This window comes from Parasteatoda tepidariorum, chromosome 5 (genome assembly GCF_043381705.1).
Source record: "Parasteatoda tepidariorum isolate YZ-2023 chromosome 5, CAS_Ptep_4.0, whole genome shotgun sequence".
In the NCBI taxonomy this organism is placed as follows: Eukaryota; Metazoa; Arthropoda; class Arachnida; order Araneae; family Theridiidae; genus Parasteatoda; species Parasteatoda tepidariorum.
The window spans coordinates 57,383,119-57,405,628 of NC_092208.1; the positions used below are offsets into that span (position 1 = coordinate 57,383,119).

At 28.4% G+C, this 22,510-nt stretch overlaps 2 protein-coding genes across 4 annotated transcripts in view; one reads left to right on the forward strand and one right to left on the reverse strand.

Annotated features, from left to right (window-relative positions):
- Positions 1 to 22,510, forward strand: part of LOC107437395 (uncharacterized) — a 548,903-nt gene that overhangs the window by 69,577 nt on the left and 456,816 nt on the right. The window lies entirely within an intron of this gene.
- The window catches only part of LOC107457100 (putative ferric-chelate reductase 1 homolog), an 85,879-nt gene that overhangs the window by 54,660 nt on the left and 8,709 nt on the right, over positions 1 to 22,510 (reverse strand). The window contains exon 1 of one of the 3 annotated variants that reach the window (XM_071181484.1): positions 17,616 to 17,725. The exons of 1 other annotated variant lie outside the window; for it this stretch is intronic. The gene's annotated coding sequence lies outside the window, so the exon portion shown is untranslated. Of the gene's footprint in view, positions 1 to 4,989; positions 5,126 to 17,615; positions 17,726 to 22,510 lie in introns of those variants that run through there. One more of the 3 variants, XM_071181483.1, reaches the window with a different exon arrangement.

A 22,510-nucleotide genomic window follows, 5' to 3' on the forward strand; every position in this document is an offset into this window, starting at 1 on the left:
TACGTACATAATCTCATTGCTTGCAGAAAGGACACAACTCAAATTTTTCTGAAATCATTTTTGGCTTTTTTTACGAAGCTTTTGTCGCCACATCAAACGCTGTCTTAAGAATACTATGCTATTTTCAAATCTGCTGTGAGTGCGCAAAAGTTATTAATGACCATTATGTCAAGTTTAGCCTATCTTGTTATATTTATTCTAAAAATGGTAAAAGACGTCTATCGAACGAAAAGCCACAATTTTACTCAAATAAAAAGAGTTTATAAGCTAATTTTTTAGTTTTTAATAATTTATCCCTACTCTACATTACCTGGGGTCACAAAAATTTGCAAAACTTGAGAATTATTCACTGATTTTGATAATTTTCTTTTAGATGAAAAAATATCACCCAATTAGTAATTTTAGAAAAAAATCTTTTAATTTTCAAAATATTTAAGTTATTTTTCCTTTCTAAGCCCCAGATAATTCTTTGTAGCAAGATAGTTTAAAATTATAACTTTTCCTTAAGTGTAATTAGTAGTTTAAGCTGTTTTAATTTTTAAAAAAACAGCAGTTATTAAGCATTATTTCATTCAAATAAATATTTATTTCAAAAAAATGAAAAACTATATAGACTCATCATTTTAAAACTTACAAATCTTTCAAACATGTTCCGTTCACGATAATATCATTTATATGCAAGAAGATACATTTAGAACAATCTTGAGACAGGGCAAAGATGAAGATACTACATTGGTTTCGAATCTTATCCTCAAAGGACATGTTCTATTGAAACTGTAATTACCATTCATTGTTCTTTTTCTGTAGAATCACCTCTAAGTGTCTATAACATTCTACAAATAGAGTATTGTGCATTCATTGAATAATGTAACCGACCTTCAAACGAATCGCTTACAAACAGCAAAAGAGTGCGCTAGATCTAAGTTAACAACAATAGCAAATACTTTTCTTTTAAAGAACCTGTTTTAAAATCTAATTGCAATATCAATCTGTATACGCCCATGACCTCATTTACCTTAGCAAAAAAATTCTACCAATAAAGTGTTTTTAGCTAATGTTGGGGATAAGACGTATTATTCTGCTGGCCTTTAAAGGTGGTCAGTACCAGACACGAGGGTGATTTAAATCTTATTTTAGTGTGAAAGAAATCATTTTAAAAACATGAGACCAGACGGTATCGCACGTTTTAAATGCATTTAAAGACTACCTTAACTTTAAAATTACTTATTATCATCTTTATCTTTGTTTAAATATAATTCATATAGAAATGGCAACAAACGTAAAAGCACTGAAAACAAACAATACATTTTTATGTTTTTGTAATGCTGAATTCAAATATGTTATTTATTTTGTAGCCCCTTAAATATCTCGATAAGTTATATTTCTTAATGAAGTAAAGAATATAAATTTTTTTAAATTACCTACAATGTAATTTTAGCTAATGATGGGAATAAGAAGTATTATTTTTCTAGCATTTTAGGTAGTTAGTACGAGACACGGAGGTGATTTATATCTTATTTTAGTGTGAAAAAAAGTAGTCTAAAAACATGAGGCCAGTCTTTTATGAGCTTAAGGATTATCTAAAATTTTAAAATTGCTTATTACCATCTTGTCTCCTTAGTATAATGTAACTTACATGTAAATGATACCAAACATAAAGCATTGATAACAAACAATGCATTTTTGTGGATGCTGTGGTGTTGAATTTAATTGAATTATATATTAAGAGACCACTTAAATAGGTCCTAATTCACGTGCAGAAACAGTATTTTTATTTTAATAAAGTAAAGATTTCAAATAGTTAATTTAGAGGTTAAATGTGTGGCATTTATTCACAGAATCTTCGGTTCAAACAACACTTTGGAAGGAAAAATCTACATTTTTAGTGCAATTCTTACTTTTGCAACTTTCTTTTAAAAACTTTTTATTATTATATAATTGTTATTTTCATTGGAGACAAAAAAAACATTTTCAAAATATTTCATTGGAATCTAAGATCTGTTGGAATTTTCATTTTAAAATTATGGTAAAATAACCGACAGCAGTCAGCCTATTTAATTCATCGTTAAGTTCACGATAAAGAACATTTTTTAATTTCACTGCTTTGAAACCATTTACAACTAGTATTGATAAGACACAATGAATAAAAAACTATACGGGTTTTTAACGTTTTTAACCATTTACAACTATCATGGTTTCAAAACCGTGAAAAGGAAGTTCTGGAGATCAGAGATGGTTGGAGGACATTGGAATCTCCTCATGTGTTGAAGGGAATGGAGGTAATATTGTGGTGTCAACGCTGGGTCTCAAACCCCCGTTCTCATGGTCATGAGATTGACAGATTAGCCCTCTCTGCTATAATATGTACGCATCAGTATGGAACTAAGTAGCTTCATTAGGTCGGTCTAGTTGGTGAGATAAAATTGTGCTTGTTTAACCGTATTAGGGGAAAGCAGTTAATAAACGGTTTTTCTTACAATTAACAGCTTGAATACAATATTATTTATAGTTATTGAACTGTTTTGTTTGAATACGTTAAAATAACAAAGAAATTGTTATTTAACCGTTTTTTCAGAGAAATTTCTACAGTGCATAACACAATCTGAGTAAAGTGATCCATGCCACCGAAAAATAAACTTTAAAATGTTTACTAAAGCATTTATCATAATTATCTGTTTGACAAAAAAGTAAAATTTGAATAAAATTTTAAAAATCATTTTGCCCATTAAATGATAAAATGCTGGTTAGAACGAATGGGAGAAAATTGGGCTAAGTTTGGTTTTGATCATGGAGCTTTCCATATTAAAGAGTTTATACCTTTCCCTTACGCAAAGGAAACTTTATATTTTCTGCAATTTTATCCTTTCTCAATGCATGGCAAATGTACTTTGAAAGAGGCGATGAATTTAGCAAATCAAGTGGTTTGAATTGCATTAGATAAATTTATGTCAGTATTCAAAATCAGCAAAATCAATTTTTACGATTTTATGTCTCTTATTCTGATGCTGCGTTGAGATGTAATGTTATGATATGTCATGCAATGTTATGCAGTGATGTTATATTATGTTACTCTGAAAAAAAAAATTCCAAAACTATGAGAATATAGTAAAGTGAACAGAGGTTTTGTCTTTATGGAATCATATAAAAGATAGATAATTTTTACAGACGCGCTTTAGTAATGATTTTGATCAAATTAACAATGAAATACGGTAAATAAATGATAAAATTTGGTCATTTTTATCATCATTTTCTAAAGTATGGCTAAACTTTTAAGAATAGTAACATATTTTTTTATTAATAAGGTACTAAAGAGTATTTAAGATTCCATTTAAGATTCCATTTAAGATACAAAAAAGCAAATATATATAGCTTCTATTTACCACAATTAAATCAAAATGAACCGCTGCATAAGAGCTTAAGTATTTTATACGCTTTCAGTTATGTGTTATAAATAGTAATTGTTTTTAAATGTGTTTTCAGTCTAAACATATAAAAATCGTAAAAGTTTGCGTGCAGCCTTAACATAAATCTTTTGCACCTCGTAAATAAAATACACAACAGATGAATCTATGCAAATATGCATATACTTAATTAGCTGCATATACTTCTGTTTACAAAGTCATACATTTCACACTTAATGCATTTTCTGTTATGTTTTGAATAAACACATTTTTATTTATTTATTTATTTTTACTTTTTTTGACCGATTTTATATTTAAATCGCTAAATTGTTGGTTTGATGCCTAATTTTCTCAGCGTTATGGAAAGGATGGAAAGGATTTAGTATTTTACAGACATATTTTGAGTTTAAAAAGGAAAACCTCTGATTTTTTTTTTGAACTTAATAATAAGGTATATTTCTAAAATTATGTATTTCATAATAAAATAAAAATTTATATAAGTCTAACATATTTTAAAATTATCATTGAAAAAACATTTAAATTTGCATAAATTTCACGAATTGAAATTTGAAAGCTTTCATCTGAATTTTCAATGAATTTAAAAATTGAATTTTCCTAAATATAAAAACGAAACTGAATAAAACATGATTTGAAACGCTGCTATGCAATTGTAGTACAATTTGATTACTTGAAATTCTTTTTGATTTATTACTTAAAAGTATGATTTTTTGCTTATTCATATTACTATAAACAAAGCATACAGACTAATATAAATAAAATGACCGTAAAAAGACTGTAAAATGGATATGTGAAACCGTAAAAAGAGTTTGGCACCGTAAAAAGACTAATTAAAATGGTTAAGATTTTGACTTAAATAGTGTACTAGATCACACATTTTTATAATTGAAGAGCTAAATGGAAAAATACGTTAAATGTTATTATGAAAAAACTCCATTTTCAAAACGGAAAACATGTTATGATTGGCTGTAAATAACATAAGACATTAATTTATGCTGTTGTCTTTAAATAAATGGGTTGGCAATAGGAAAAAACTATGGGGTGCTATGGGATAATATTGTATGGATGAACCAACTAAAAATGATTTTCCTGTCATTTTTTAAAATGTCATTAACACATTATTGTACTAAGCTTTTAAATAATCATAATTTACATTCTAATAGTCTCTTCTTAAAGAATTGTAAAAAACATGACAGATTTTAAAAGAATTGTAAAAAACATGACAAATTTTAAAAGAATTGTAAAAAACATGACATTTGGTGTTTTTAGTTCTCAAATTTTCAATCTATATTCTACGATTTACAATGGTTTTTAATGCTTAGAAATGTAACGGTGAAAATGCTTAAATATAAAAATTAAGAAAGAATTTAGTTTTAAAATTAATGTCTAAAATAAAAATCTGACGTTGTAAAATAATTTGTCATTAAAGGAAATTCCGCAATTGAGTCACATAAAAAGCTTAAGGTTTCCGTATTCCGCAAATTATTTATTTCAAAAAATAATAAGCGAAATAAAATTGGCTTATTTTGTTTAATTGATACTAATCATGCTGTTTGTATTAAAAAAATACCTGTATTAGAGAATATCCTTGATGATTCAACCACAATGAGATGAAGTTCCGAGAATTAGATATAGCAAATCATGTTTTCATGCCAGAGTTTCGACGGAGCGTTAGAATGATGTTTAAAAAATTAAATAAATAAATTGTTGAAAGATCCTATGAAATGACGCCTATTCGTTTAAAAATGGGTGTGTGTAAATTTATTTTAATAATCTTTTAGGTCAAACTGAGCAGGAAAGACCCATTTTCATGCATAACCAGCACCACTTTTATGATAAGGAAAGAAACTTTTAACGCTTAGAACAGGTTTCTTTAATTTTACAATTAAGGAACTCACAAAGCAAAAACTTATTAGCATAAGAATGTAGTAAAAAAATTTTTAAATTATGGGGAAATGATTTCAAGCACCGCAGATTTGTAAATTAAAAACTACAGTACTTAATTAAAATCTTATGGGGATATTGTTACTTGTAACTGCTTTCTTTGATGTGTTTCAGTACAGTGCAAAAATTAAAAAACCTTGGCTTCGTAATTTTGAATAACTAAATGCAAAATTTGAGCGAAATCCGTCGAACAGTTCCCGAATTTGAAATTTATGACTTTTTTTTTTAAATTCAAGTTTACAAGAACTATTCTACCATTTTCGCAGAAATATTGTATTTTGCCATTAAAATTTGAATTCTTTAAAAAGGATTTTAAAAAATTTTGTACTTTACAAATTCAAAATGTTTTCGACTATTATTAATAAAATAATAAAAAATAGTAAATATTAGATTAAAGTTATATTTTGATGGACATATCTTTGGATAAACGAATTTCTTAATTATGCGCAAAAATTCCAATTCACTTAAAAAGTTCTCGAGAAATGAAGAAATACACAAAAAGTACAAGTAACATTAAGGGATCCAAACTTTGGACCACTCTAATGACCAAACTATTGTGAACATATATTCCAGATTGCGGTTACCCCTATATTTTGGGTATCAAAAATCCGAATTCGTCGAAAAAAAGTTATGTTTATTTAGAGAAAGAAAGTAGGTTTTTATATAACTTAAATAGGAAAGTAGGTTTTTATATAACTTTTATATTCGTCTGCTCTTAATTAATTTTATTTTTATTTTATAACCATCGTTGAACAGCAGACCCAATTTTTTTGGGTTTATGACTGCTAATGTTCAACTCCGTGACCTTGTAATTTTGGACCAAATCCAGAAGACAGGGAATCTCCTGGAACAAGTAGTGGGAAAAATTTGCCTTCTTGGAGGACTTTTTGATGAAATTAATCCGAATTTGCGTTACATGGAGAGGAAAACCACGAAAACCACCCACTGTTTGCCCGACGGCAAGAGGACTCTAACCCATGATCCGTCTAACACTGGAGATACTTTACGTCTGCACTGTGGTCGATGCAAGCCGGAGGCGGAATTCGTAACAACCAACCATCACTGGGGTTCGAGTCTGGTGCACCTCATTGAAAGGCGAACGCTCTATCACCTGAGCCATCGCGGCTCATTTTAAATAATTAGCATACTTGAAGTCATCCCTTAAAACTATTAAAATTGATTTCTAGAACGTGAAGATCTTATTTGATCAAAAATTTCAAAGTGCTCCATTTTTTTTTTTTTTTTTTTTTTTTTTTTTTTTTGTTTAATTCTTTAAAACTTCAGTGAGCTTAGTTTCACCTCTCCTAGGAGCAAGAATGAAATTTGAATAAGTTGAATAACAATATCTTGAAGCTACTACACTACAAAAAATTCCGGATCAAATTACGGTAAAAAGTACCCTCACTCAAGGTCCCGGTGCTTTTTTGCGTAAAATCCATTCTTACCGCAACATTGCTACGGAACAGAAAATCTGATGTACCGCAATTTTCGCAGTAATAATTGGCGTAAAGTAACTGAATCACTCTAATTAGATAAATATAACTGTAAAAATTGCTGTATAATATTTTATGATAAAAATGGATTTACATAAAATGTATGGATGAAGCACCCAAAGTGTCAATAGTATATTCCGAAATTTTATCCAGAATTTTTTATAGTTTTCGATGTTCTTAATACCAACATTATTGCGTGCTTAATTTAAGGAAATAAACCGTGTTGTAAAAAAAAATGGGTGCAAAGATAAAAGAGGTGCTTTGAGATCATGATTTTTGCATGAAGAAAGTAAAAACCTTGAAAAATTGTAGTTCATGAAAATTACTATCGTTGAGGAAAAAAAACATTGAAGTTATAATTGTGCACGTTAAGTTACGCATGAAGTTATGCTTGTAATTTTCCTTATTAAATTATAGAATTGAATTACATATTGAGTTTTGGAGCCGGTCACAGCTATAATACGGCCAAACATAAATAATGATAAACACCTATGGTAATGAAATAAAATTATGTTACATACTAAATCTGATGCAAAAACAAAAATTAAAAAGAAGAAATCAAACAAAACAACAAATAGGAAGAAAAACAATTACATATATTAATTACATTCTATATACATAAAAATTATATATATANCATGTTATTGCTCAAAAAGGGCAAGTTCCATCGCCAATAATTGGTATGACAGTAGGAGGGCACCGTAAAACTGTTTATGTTTAAAATATCTAGAACTATTGTATAAAGGATCAAAAATCTAAATAGTTACTTCGTACTAAGTTTTTATTTCTATAAAAATACAAAATTATTCTAAATATAAATACGTAACAAAATCAATCTAAATAAATATTTGTCGAATAACTAATTTTTTTAACACTATTTAAATTATTACTTAAGACAATCAAACAAAATGCGTCTAAATAAATACTTGACGTATAAATTTAACGCTACTTAAATTATCACTTAAAGACAATCTAACAAAAGAAGCTATTGCATTGCCAATGCATCGAGAAATACTTGTGTTTATAGTATCACATAAGAGAATTATTTATATACATTTTAAATATTAAATGTAATAAAATTGAACAGTGTTATATCCTAAATCTAACGTAAAAGCAAAAATGAAAAAGAAAAAGTAAACAAAACAAACAAAATTTTACAAAGGCACCTCAAGTATATGCAACAAATTGCAACAAATATTTAAGTTAAGAAGAAATAATAATAAAATAACTAAAAAATTATTGGGTTCTAATTTTTGAATCTCAATTAAATGCATACGAATAGAACAGTGTTTTTGAAAATTATTTCTAATATAAAATAACATTAAAATTATTATTATATAATAATTTGATAAACCTATCAAAACTAGTTGGAAATTTATTTATATAACAAGTGCAGTAAAGTTTTACAATGATAATACTAAAATTATTTTATTGATACTAATTTCCTCAGTGACCACAATTTAATTAAACCACACTTTAATTAATTAAACCACACTTTGACCACAATTCAATTTTGACAATTTAATTAAACATTTCCTAAATTATTATTAAAAGTACAACAAACTCGTGCTACCTTTATTAAAGAAAATGCTCCATAAAAAGCAAATGCTACGATTTATTTTTCTTTGTCAGTAGAGTCTCAATAACTTCGTCGATAATTCTTCAAACAATTTTATTGTTTTGACATACAATTCATATTTGGTCTTTATTTTTAGTATTTTTACAATTATATTTAGTCTTGTTCACGACTACAGTAACTTCACAGGAGTAATGACTATATTTCCCCCTTCATTTATCATGCTACGTGTTCATGCATCTGTCACGATTAGAACAAAATCGTGAGCGCAGGTAGTAAGCATGACAAATGAAGAAATGCAAGAAACAGTTTTCCAAAAATAAAACAGCAAAAAATTTGAAAAATGACTTAAATAATGTAGTTTTGTTTGTATACCATAAAAATATTTATATTATCGATCAAAAAGAATTTTTTACTTTCTAGGTTTTTATGAATAAATATCACGAGATTTTAATTTTATTTGTTAAAACTATTTGATGACATTCAATCATGATTCACTTTGAAAATTTTAATAATTTACTTAAACTAAAGGGATCTAGAATACATTTTTAACATGCTCATTTTTTCTTCAGTCTTATCATTAAATATGTATACAAAATTTGTTTAAAAGTTATTTTACAAGACAGTCAAAATTTTTAGAATTTAATTTTTTTTTTGAAATATTATATATTTTTATTTTTTACACGAATTAAAATATTATAATTTTACATTGAAAGCTTTTAACTTAGTTTGAATTAAAAGATCCGTACTTTATTTTATCTCTCAGCGTTTTTCCTATTCATATTTAAAAAAATAAATGAATTAAAAAAAAAATTGAAAAAAAATTGATGGAATTGTTTTTTAAGTGATAAAACAAATCTAAAACTTTTCAAGATTTTTGTGTCTCAGCTTATATACATATTAAAAAAAGTGTCAAAAATCGGAGAAAATTAAAATCAAAAGTCTGTTACAAAAACTTTTAAAAATCGTTAAAATTAAAACGAAAAAATCTAGAAAAAAACATGTTAAACATCGATAAAAACTAAAATAAAAAATCTATTTTTAAAAAAAAATGCCAAAAATCACTGAAAATAAAAATAAAAATACATATTTAAAAAGTATGTCAAAAATCGGTTAAAAATAAAATAAAAAATTTGTCCAAAATTGGAAAAACTCCAAAGCGATAAAAATGTGAACTTTTTGTTATGATGCATGCAAATTTCAAGTTTATAACAGTTTTAACGCATCATAACACAAAATCTTAAATATGTCTTTATTTGGCGTTTACTTTTTTTCTCTTAAAATATCACAACAAAAAAACCTGACATTGGAGGAAAAAAATTTCAGCCCATTTTTTTTCGTAAAATAAATTAATTGCAGTTACAGTCTTAACTTTCTATAAAACATTTTTTTTCCTCTTTGCATCCTTTTTCTTTAAATACCAGAACAAAATCCACTAGCAGCGAAAACAAAATTGCTGCATTATTCCTAAAAAAATCAATTTCATTTCTCCCAAAACAAATTTGGAAATATAAAACAAAATTTTAAATTGTTCTTTTTCTATCGGTGAATGTCTTTGTTACAATATTAGACCAAAACGTTTTGGAACTAGAACAAGCTGCTTAAATATGACATTTTCCTATATCATACATCACGATCATTTTGAATTCTATTAAAAGAAGACAACATGTTGAAGAAAAATTAGTTGAAACTGGCAGGAATGTGCTTCATTTTCGAAATATTTAGTCCAAGGTTGAAACAATTTAACTTCGAGAATCCATCATATGTATCACCTTTAGAAAGACAAAGTCATTCCCCTTTGACGGAAGTTGCATTGGAAAAACTTGAAGGAGGAAATAGCGTACCTGCTGGTGTCCGGTGAGTTTTTATCCAGCGTATCTTTTTTTGAAGGACACATAACAAATTTATCTGATCTACGGATTTTATGCTCATTAGTCGATTCACGTTAAGGAACATTCTTTCATAACAATAAATTAATATTTGGAAAGAAAATAAAAAGGAAAGGTTGTAATTTTTATTACTTAAAACTTTTGCAGCAAGATTTTTCGAACAAAAATTAAACTATGAAAATGATAGTTAACAGCTGCATTTAGTTAAGAATGTTTTACGCAGTAGTTATGGAATTTTTAATTTAAATTTACTTGAATAATTACTTTTTGCTAGATGTTAAGTGGAAGCATTCTTGACCAACCAACCATGTAAATTTACACTTTTACATTGTATGTTGTCACTCAAACAGACCATTTGTCCATTATCGGTTACTTTGGTTTTTATAGTTTTGTTTCTCACTTTTATTTTCCATTTTCCGTTGGTACCTAAACGTTTTTTTATTTCAAATCACTTTTGTTTCTTCTCATTCTTGTCTGGCAAGTCAAGAAAATAGGCTCCTATTTTTGATGCGCTTGAAAGCTGTCAGATATTATTCTCTATTTATTTATTTTTGAAGAGAAAGAAGATTTTAATCAGGTAGTGAACTTGTATATACTTTTAGAATGATAAACTATTTTTCGCTGCAAGGAATTTTAACTTTTCTTAATAAGAAAATATAGGTCTAACTCTTAGTCCAAATTTTTTGTTATAACATAATATTTGTTAGATGTAAAAACAGCCTTATCAGCAAAAAAAATGGTTATTAAATTTACATTTTAGTTACTTATTTAAACAAGTAGATAAAGTTTTTTTTTTTTCATTTTGGTGTAGATTTTTAATAATAACTAATAAACTTCAGTTTCTCTCTAAAATATTTAAATGTTCAAAAAAAGTTACAATTTAGTGAAGTTTAAGAAATACAAAAACTAAGAAGGCGTCCTTTTTTTAAGAATAAATTATTACTAAAATATACCAAACACAAAAGAAAAATATCAATATATTTTAATAGCCTACCACGATTTTTTCAAATAACGTAAATCAAATAAATATTTAAGTTATGCTTAGTTCAGAAATAGAAATTGGAAAAATAAAATTATGGTTTTATTTCAGTATGTTAAATGATCGCAAAAACAGGCGTAATCAGGAATCATAAACATTAAAAAGTGAAATTCATTTTTAAATTACTTCTTTTTATTCACGTTATTTATTACACTTCCTGTATGATATTTCACACAAACACCAATTATAACTGGTTAAAATATTTCACAACAATTAAAACAAAGGATTTATTCATAGTGAAAAAGCAAAAGTAAACGAAAATTAAAAACAGCTTTGAAAAAAAAGGGAAATCACGAAAACGCTTCCTTTAGAACCAATAATATCCTTAATTCGTGAGTAAATGAATTATACGAAATGAATATTAATAACTATATGCAGGTTTAAACAACCGATGTAATCGCTGCTAACTATTAGAAAATTCGCATTTGCATGCGACCTTCAAATTTTAACATACTGCACAGATATTTTGTATTTTGCATAATGGTGCTAACAGTTGTGATAGTTAGCATAAAACAATTAGGCATGCATTAAGAATAGACTTATAAATCTCAAGTTTTCATACGGAAGTAAAGAGTTATTACATTTACATGAATATCTTTTCTCCTTATGCACAATTTCTGACCTTTGACATTATTTATAAAAGATTTCATAACTTATAAAAATGAGCTTTGTTTAAACGTCTAATTAAACATCTGGCACCTCGTGACTAGAAATAGAAAGGAGAGATAGTATAATAACAATAAATGAATATGGAGATAGTAATTTATTTACTATCTATTTATGCCGTTATGCTTAAGGAAACACAATGCAGGTATCAGCAAGTTTTTTGATATAATCATTTAACCTTCATCAAAGACTATTTAAAAGAGATTACGAAACTAATAGAAGTGGGTCTTTAGAAAAAGTAACCAATTAATTTAATTTAACACTCATTGAACGGATTTTTTTTCTTCTGTTTCTGCTCATTTTTAAGAGTACTAATTAGTTATGTATATGCACTGACGTTAAGTAAATAGCATATAAGCCCGACCAATTAATTTAATACTATTTCTGCTCATTTTTAAGAGTACTAATTGGTCATGTCTATGCACTGATGTCAAATAAATAGCATATAAGCCGGAACAATTAATTTAATTATGTGTTTCTGCTCATTTTTAAGAGTAATTGGTCATGTATTTGCACTGATGTTAAGTAAATAGCATATAAGCCCGATTAATTAATTTAATATAACACTCATTGAACAGATATGTTTCTTTTGTTTCTGCTCATTTTTAAGGGTGCTAATTGGTCATGTATATGCACTTATGTTAAGTAAATAGCATATAAGCCAGACACGACTGTACTGCGTTAAACTCAAGAAATAACTCTTGAAACAAAGTTTGAAGCAAAATTAAAAAAGGAGCCGTAAAAGAGAAAACAAATTCAAAAAAAGAAGAAAAGCTCACGATTTGTCTCGGCAGCATTGTAATGCTTCAGAAGTTTTTTTTTTTTTTTTTTTTTTTTTTTTTTTTTGCAAGCAAATTAATTAAGTCTCAAACAACGCCATGCCCCGAACTTTAACTTTTACAAGCATAATATTAATTTACAGTTAGTGGAAATTCATTTTACGAGAAGAGTGGTGGCTCAGGGTATAGAGACTTCACCTCTCAATGAGTAGAACAAGGTTCGATTTTCAGCGATGGCTTGTCGATACGATTTCCCTACACGGCTCGCACCAACTACAGTGCTGACGTAAAATATCATCAGTGGTATGCAGGTCATGGGTTAGAATCCTCTTACCGACAGGCTATTCGTAGGAGAATTTCCTTTCCAAGTAATGCAAATGTGGGTTAGTTCCATCAAAAATTTTCCACTCAGACAAATTACTCCCCATATTTGATCCTGGACTTTCCTTGTCATCTGGATTGGGTTCAAAATTGCAAGGCTACGGAGTTGAACATTGGTTGCCGTAAACTCAAAATTGGGTCGGCTGTTCAATGACAGTTATAAATTGGGGTAGAATATATTTGACGATACCCCTTGATTCTCGCCAAGTTGTGATCGCGGTTGATCGCCAAGTTGAGCGATGTTGAAACCCAATCGTGATTCTGATTGGTTTAGATTTTAGCGTTATTTTTAAATGTTCAATGGTATATGTAATTTCAAGGGTCCGTTAGTTCTACGTTGGATACCGGCTGTTAAGGTAACTTTTGCTTCTGATCAGTAAGATCGAAGGTATGTGGGCAGTCATAAAAAAGGACTTTAGAAAAAAATGTCTCCGCCTGTCCGGTACCACAGACGCCATTTTCGATTCGTATTTCGCCGAATTTATGTGGCGATGGAGGTACACATATTCTATTCATGATGCTATTAGAGAACTCTGTGCACCTAAATCTGAGGATATTCAAGCTTAATAAAGAAGTTAGTTGTGTTTTTATTTTCCTTTTCTTTCTGTGCTGTCATCATTGATTTTTGTTTCGATTCATAATGCATTTTATTGGGTCTATTAATTTTGCTTATATTGTGTTCATTGCAATTTTATAAAGTTTTGGCCAATATTTTGTTGAAATTTTGCAATGTTTTATTAAAATATCATTATGTTTTGGCCGTTATTCCTGTTACCACGGTGTTCCGCGCAAACAGAACGGCGCTAAACATAAGTCGCCAATTTCGCCAAGGGGCACTCCCAAGTACATTTTTACCATAAATTGAAATACATATTGTAAGAAAACATTTACGGACAGACCTGTATTTTTATTTCCATAATAGCTTTACGGGCATAAATTTATTTTTACGGTCAGTAACTAGAACTCTTTTAATCAGTCAATAACCATANCGCGCAAACAGAACGGCGCTAAACATAAGTCACCAATTTCGCCAAGGGGCACTCTCAAGTACATTTTTACCATAAATTGAAATACATATTGTAAGAAAACATTTACGGACAGACCTGTATTTTTATTTCCATAATAGCTTTACGGGCATAAATTTATTTTTACGGTCAGTAACTAGAACTCTTTTAATCAGTCAATAACCATAATCCAGGGGACAAATTTTTTAGAAAGCATATTTGAATAATCTGCCTTTTCAGCCCGACAATTTTCAAGAAAGATTTGACACAAAATGATTCCATGTATTGTTCAAGTTTTAATTTTGCAACTCATTTTCACACCATTAATTAATCTACCAGACATTGCGATTGTGAAAAAAAGCCTTGAACGAGTAAAGCACTGTTCCGGCTGATTGGATAAAAATTACAATACGGTTATGGAGATTTAACTGTATCCTCTCTTCCTTAATAATCTTTTTTTTGTGTCTACTTTATAGATACATGAATAAGCTTGCATTCTTTTATGAAGAAAAACAAAAGCTCGTTTTAAAGGAACAGATAAAGCGACCGTGACCATATTGAATCATGTTAAATTGCATGACATCAAAATCGGGCAAAGTGTCTGTTCCGTTATTGTGTAAAACTTTAATAATTGAAATTATGCCTATATTCTACTAAAAAAAAGTGGATTATATGTACCAAGTATTCTCTAACCACCAACCTTAATATGTATTTTTAACATGCTTGTGAAAAATTAACTTATATAAAGCAAAATTTTGCGTTTCACCACGCGTGAGGGAAAAAAAGAAATATTTATCGAATCATTGTCAAGGTCGTTGATACTAAAGGTTCTACTAATTATTTAAAATCAATTTATTTGTCCAAAGAAAACAAAGGCATTTCAGTTATAATTTCTATAAATTTTTGTTATAAAAAAATCAAGAACAACGATTATATCTATAAAAATTCGTAATTTTTTCAATTCCTTGTTTACTAGTGAATAGTGTTTTTTAATTCTTTTGTTATGAACATATAGTTGCACCAAAACTACATAAATATATAACAGCGTTTAAAATATCTAGGGTAAAATATGTGAGCATAAAGGCAGACATAAATGATAGTTAGACGTCTAAAAGTTTTCCCTAATTTTTTCTCTCGTAAGTCTTAAATGGCATACATCTTTGGTTAAACTAAATTAATAGCGTCATTCAGCAAGAACCAAATTATTGAAGTAGATAAAATAAATTATTTTGGCGTTAGTAAAATAAACGTAAAATTCCATTGACACCATTAACTATACCTTTATCAAAATAATTATATATTGCTCTAAAATAAACTTAATTAAAATATTGGACATTCGTCCTCATTCAAATATATACTATACGAAAAATAATATTATATTAATTTTCATGTACATTGCCGCTTTCAAAGACCATTTATTTGGCTAATAAAATGTGCATAATCCCCAACTAAACATTGTTGAAATTAATTACAAATAAATAACGAAAACAATGCAAATATTTGTTATCGAGCAGAATTGTTGTAAAACATTAATATCAACTTTAAGCATATAATACATATTAATATCAGCATCAATTCTAATCATATTCCTAAAATTTTTAAAGAAAAAAAATTAAAAAAGTTTTATTAAACAGTTAACTACTACAAATTTGCTAACTCTGTAAGAATAGAAAATGCGATTTAAAAAATATCTTAAAGCTATTTTTAATTGAAAAAACCAACAGCACCTGTTGTATTCTCTCATAAATAAAAGAAAAATCAGTGTGGTTGTGATTTCAATAACACTAGTACTCTGGTTAATAATTTGTAGAAATACGTTTACTTTTGTGGTTTGTGGAAGTACACTTTAAGTGACATTTTAAAAATCAGTGAAGTTAATGAAAGTAGTAATCAGTTAAGTGACATTTTTATACTCAAATTTCAAAGCTTAAAATCATCTTTTAGACAATTTCAAATGTAGAAGGATGATTTTTTAGCATGTTCTAAAGATGAAACCATACCAGGGAAAAAGCCTTATGTCACAAATTCTGGTTCCCTTCCATTACTAATTTAAAATTTAAAATAAAGAAAAAGTTATTTCAAGCAAACCTAAAGTAAACCTATTTAAACTTGAGTAAACCTAAGCAAATCCAGATTGAAACTAGAGTTTTAATTGCAGTCAAAAATTCACAATATATTAAATTTAAAATTAGTTATGGAGGTGAAGAGACGAAAAGTTTCTACCGCAGTATGGCTTCCTTTTAAAATGGATCTAATAAAAGAAATATTTTGACAGACATTTTCCTAAAGCTTGTACTCGAAATAAAGTTCATTTTCTCAAAATGACTGAAATATTAAGTAATATAGTCATCAACTAAGCTCTACAATTCCTCTCATAATTGACAAATGCATAATTCTCCATATCGCTATACTTACACGCTGTTAGAAATTTCTTGGAAAAGTGGATAAATAACAATTTATTAAATTTTTATTTTACCATATACGAACAAGACAGTCAAATAATCATAAATAAGATGACATTTAAGCTGTTAACTGTGAGAAAAACCGTTTATTAAATTCTTCCACCTAATACGGTTAAACAACCAGAATTTTATCCCACCAACTATGCTCCTAATGAAGCAACAAAGCATTCTTTGCAGACGGATACATATTATAGCCGAGAGAGCTATTCTGTCTATCTCATGTCCGACAAAATGGGGGTTCAAGTCACACCACAATTTAACACCACAATATTTTCTCCATTCCCTTCAACACACGATATCCTGCAACCCAGAATCCTGCACTACCTAATTTGTGACACTTGGCTCTTCAAATACGATACTCTCATTCATGCGTAGATTCATGTCTTTGATTTTTTTGTCAGCACCATAAAGCTGCTAAACTATCTCCTAAGTCCTGTTATATTCCCTTTTTTACTGTTTTGAAAAAATGCTGTTTCCAATATGGTTAAAAAGCCGTCATTGTATTCAAAGTTTTTTAATCATTCTAGTTGAAAATGGTATCAAAACCGTAAAGGTAAAAAATGTTCTTTACCGAAAATTTTAATGTTAATTGGATGGACCAACTGCTGCCAGTTATTTTACTATAATTTTGAAATTAAAATTCTAACATTGGAGGACTGCACACTTTTCCTGCCATTTCTGACATTTAAACACCAATACTTTCTACATTCTCATAACAGTACACTGCATGAGATACAGAGCAACAAAGTGTTCCAAAAAATTTATACTTTCACCGTATTTTGTTATGAATACCTTTATGGATTTATTAAAACAATTTCATAGTAATGAACCAGTAGTTACGGATAAAAAAGCTGTAAATAGTTAAGAATTTATAAAAACAATTAATTGAATTCATGGCTACATTGAAACTATGCACATGTATTCATATTTAAGAAATAAATAGTTAAAGCATAATATACTTACATTAAGTAAAATCTTATAAATGAATTCTTAAAATCAATGATCAAAAATATGCTGTCTTAGCAGGCAAATAGAAATTATCTTGATTTAAGATGCCTCTGTATTTAGACGTATTGCTTGAACTAGGGTATTTTATTTAATGAGAAATCAGAAATTTTAACTGCTGTCGTAATCCAAAAAACTCGAATATTAAAACAAGTTTTACGTTTTTTAGTAAATATTACAATTGATGCAGTGTCATTTATTATAATGGTTACTTGCCTAATAAAATTTGCAGTTCGAGATGAATTTTTATGAGGAAATCTGACGACTACGAAGCATTGGATAAATATTTTTATGAAACATAAAATACCAAAAAAAGGTAGCATTGGCTTTGAACTGATCATTAGTAAATCTCAAAGTCACGGTTACAACGAAAATAGAATATTTCATTAGAAACATATCAAAAAAGATACAGTTATTATATATTTTTATGTTATAAAATCATTCCTGAAACATAAGTAGGGCTTTCTGTGCTAATTTTTGTACATTTAATACTTTTTTTGTAACTAATTGAAAATGTTCAATAAAATTAACCAATAAAAGAATACGAATGATTTATTGACGAAATTGATCAGGATAGAAAGTTGTAAATTGAGAAGGAAATTGAGGAATTATAAAATTGGGTCCTCGAACAAAATATCACCAACTAAATAATTCCATAGGTGATGTTAAACTTACAATAATCATGTGTTGTCAACTAGTATTAATAAATGGAAAGTCATATTTCATGACAACAACAGCCCTATATAAATCTACATTGTTTGAAATTTCTCTAAAAAAAAGTTTAAGTACCAATTTATTTAATTATTATTATACCACATTCAAATAAAAGAGAAAAATAATCATAAAATAAGTTGGTATTTAAACTGTTAACTGCGAGAAAAACCGTTTATTAACTTTTTTCACCTAATACGGTTAAACAACCAGAATTGTATCGCACCAACTAAACCCACTTAATGAAGACACTTAGTTCTCGGCTGAGGGGTACATATCACCGAGAGGACTAATCTGTCAAACTCATGACCAACAGAACCGGGGTTTGAATCCCCACTTTGACATCACAATATTTCCTCCATTCCCTTCAGCGCATGAAAAGTTTCCAGAGTCTTGCACTACCTAATTTGTGACACTGGACAGTTACTGTTTTTAAACCATACTGTTACTGTTTTGAAACCATACTGTTACTGTATTGAAAATATACTGTTTTTTACTGTTTTGAAACCATACTAGATGTAAATGGTTAAAAAACCGTGTAGTTTTGTATTCATGGTTTTTAACCATACTAGTTTTAGACGTTTTCTGAAACCGTAAAGGTAAGTAATGTTCTTTACCGTACACTTTATGATCAATTGGATGAACAGACTGCTGCTGGTTATTTTACCATTATTTTGGAATAAAAAATCGAACATTGTAATGATACATTCCAAACTCACATCCAACTCCCTCTTTAACGTGCTAAATACACAAGAAACACATCTTTACTTAGATACCAAAAGTTCCCATAAAAAGCATTTCTTACGTTATTCAACAACAAACAAAGCTGAAACCAGTTTTGCAACAACTATTTTTTTTTTCGTTACACCCTAGAGAAAGATATATAAATAATATATCTTCAACTTTATTTGTTTAAGCTTAGTATTTCTATGAGAGTAAAAGAACGTTTGTCCTTGAGAATACTTCCGTGTACATTTTCTTTCATTTCGTCTTAGTTATTAAAAGGAACAAGTTTGTAACTACCCTCAGTAATAACTTTGTCATAGAAAACGCTAAACAGTTACACTGTTAGAATTTTCATTCTAAAACTATTGTAAAATAACTGGTAGCAGTCTGTCCATTCAATTAACGGTGAAGTTTACGGTAAAAAAAAAAACATTTTTTCACCTTTACGGTTTTAAAAACGTTTACAACTAGTATGGTTAAAAAAACACTATGAATACAAAACTACACGATTTTTTAACTATTTACGACTAGAATGGCTACAAAACCGTACAAAAAGAAATTTAACTGGACATAATGGATAGTTTAGCAGCGTAATAGTGTCATCAGCGTTGTGGTGCTTAATGTGAGAATCGTATTCTAATATCCTAGGTTCACAAATCGGGAAGGGCAAGACACTAGAAATTCTTCATGTGCAGAAGGGAATGGTGAAAATATCGTAGCGTCAATGCTGAGACTCAAACCCCCATTCCGTCAATCATAAAATTGACAAATTATTCCTCTCGCCTATTACATGTACCCATCAGCAGGGAACTAAGTGGCTTCCTTAGGTGGATCTAGTTGGTGTGATAAAATTCTGGTTGTTAAACCATATTAGGTGAAAGCAGTTGATAAACGGTTTTTCTCACTGTTGACATTCAGAATACCATCTTATTTATGATTATTTGACTGTTTTGTTTAAATATGGTAAAATAATTAAATAAATTGGTATTTAAGCATTTTTTTTCAAAGAAATTTCAAACAGTGTAGATTTATATAGGGCTGCTGTTGTCATAAAATAGTACTTTCCATTTATTATTATTAGTTGACAACACACGATTATAAGTTGAATATCATTCATGGAACTATTTAGTTGGTGGTATTTTGTTCAAGTACTTTCCATTAATAATACTTTCCATTTATTATTATTAGTTGACAACACACGATTATAAGGTTGAATATCATTCATGGAACTATTTAGTTGGTGATATTTTGTTCAAGTACTTTCTATTTATTATTATTAGTTGACAACACACGATTATAAGTTGAATATCATCTATGGAACTATTTAGTTGGTGATATTTTGTTCAAGTACTTTCCATTTATTATTATTAGTTGACAACACACGATTATAAGTTGAACATCATCTTTGGAACTGTTTAGTTAGTGATATTTTGTTCAAAGATCCAACCATTTTTTTCGAGAAATTTCTAAGAGTGTAGAGAAACTATTGAAGGGGAATTCTTTTTAAACTACATAAAATTTCAAAATGTGAAGAATAAAAAAAATAAGTTCAGATAAACCAAATGAAAACTATAAAGTTTCAAACGCTGATTTTAAAAAAAAATGTAATTGCAAATTTTGGCATGATTAACTGCTTTTACAGAGAGGGTAAGTAATCCGGTCATAATTTACTTGTAATCTGATGTTCAGGAAAAAAGTTGTCAGCACTTGAAACTTGTTTATTATTGGTTTACCTCATTTTTTTTTTTACTTCAACTTTTAAATTAGAGTAATTAAAAGAGAATTTATTATGAAGGGTTTCTCCGGTTAGCATAGCGTCCTCTATATCGAGGAAAGAGCTCTTTACGTCAAATTATTTTAAACCTACATAAGTAGTTTAAAATTTGAAATATAGAAAAAAAATAGTTCAGGTCAACATAGAGTTAACAATGGAGTTTCAAATGCTGCAAAATAATTTCAAAATAACAAAAGCAAATGGCAAAATATTCAAGAAATTGTGGCGATTTCAAAATATCATAAAAAATTATGGCAGGATTGCTTATGGATACGCAATGGGGAAGTTATAGTCTAATAATTTGTTTGTGTTTTGATATTTTTTAAGTTTTCTTCTGCACTTCAAACTTGATGGTTTACCCTAGGTATATTAGAACTTATTTTTTGCATAACTTTAAGTTTCAAAACATCATTAGAAGTAGAATTTGCTATGAAAAGTATTTCACTGCGGTAGTGAAAAGTTTCTCCTGCGATCCTCTTAATATTGTACAGAATGAGCAAAAGAATAACTCAAATTATAACAATTATCCACCGTGAAAATTGAAATAGATTTTTTAAATTAACTACAAGCATTATATCTGAGTTTTCTGATGAAAGACTTGCATATTTTTAAATATTAACACAAATATAAGAATAAAATTCGACTTCACTAATTTCACAATTAATATTAATTTCGATCTATAATAAATCTATTTTGGCAAATTCAAGTGTTTTTTGCTGAGTTAAAAGTGTGGTTCATTGTTTATAATTATTTAATGATAATGCCAAATTTCATCAGAACTCCCAAGATTCTTAGTAAAAATTAAATTAAAAAAAAAACTAATTTTTACGTAAGTAATTTTTTGTTGGCTAACTTGTAATACTTTGTAACAAAGCAAATACTGTTCGTTCTCAAATAATTAAAAAACGGATTTTTGAAATTAAAATTCAAAAAATTTATTTGGTCAAAAAATTAACTGTTGTAATATCAAGAAACGAAATTTTAAACAAAAATCTATGTCTAAATATAGTGAAAATGTGAAATAAATTTAAGAGTTTTTGGAAATCAATTCAATAGTTTTTTAAAAGAATCAATTTAAAGCTATCCACATAATAGATGGGAAAGAGCTTTCGACTAAGCTTAAGATTGTTTAGAAAGTTTCTTCAAATTTTACATCATTTGAAAAAATTAAGTTTTCAAATAATAATTTTAATATTCAACCATATTTTAAATAAAGAGGGATTGTCCGTTATTAAGTATAATTTTCAAACCCAAGAAAATTTTATAAGCGTTGTAGTATCCATTAGAAAGAGTCCTTTCCTTGGGCATTTCCGCATTAAATTCCTTTTTCTTCCGCCATATTCATAAGAAACAGGCTGTGGTTACGTAATATTCTAGCTTCTAGTTTTAGTTTGTCAGACTTTTTCCAGACAGGGTGAGAAAGTGAAAGCACTGCTAACAAAAACGCACAAGCTTTAGTTAAAACAGTGCCTTAAGTAGGACATAGCATCTATTTCCCCAATAATCAAACAATCTTAAATCAAAATCACATCTGGGCCCCCGTAAAGATCACTGGCCTAATTATATCAATCACGTGACATAGATATCTCCACCCTAAACCCAGAGGTGGTAAAAACAATCTGCATACCTTCTCGCAACACAA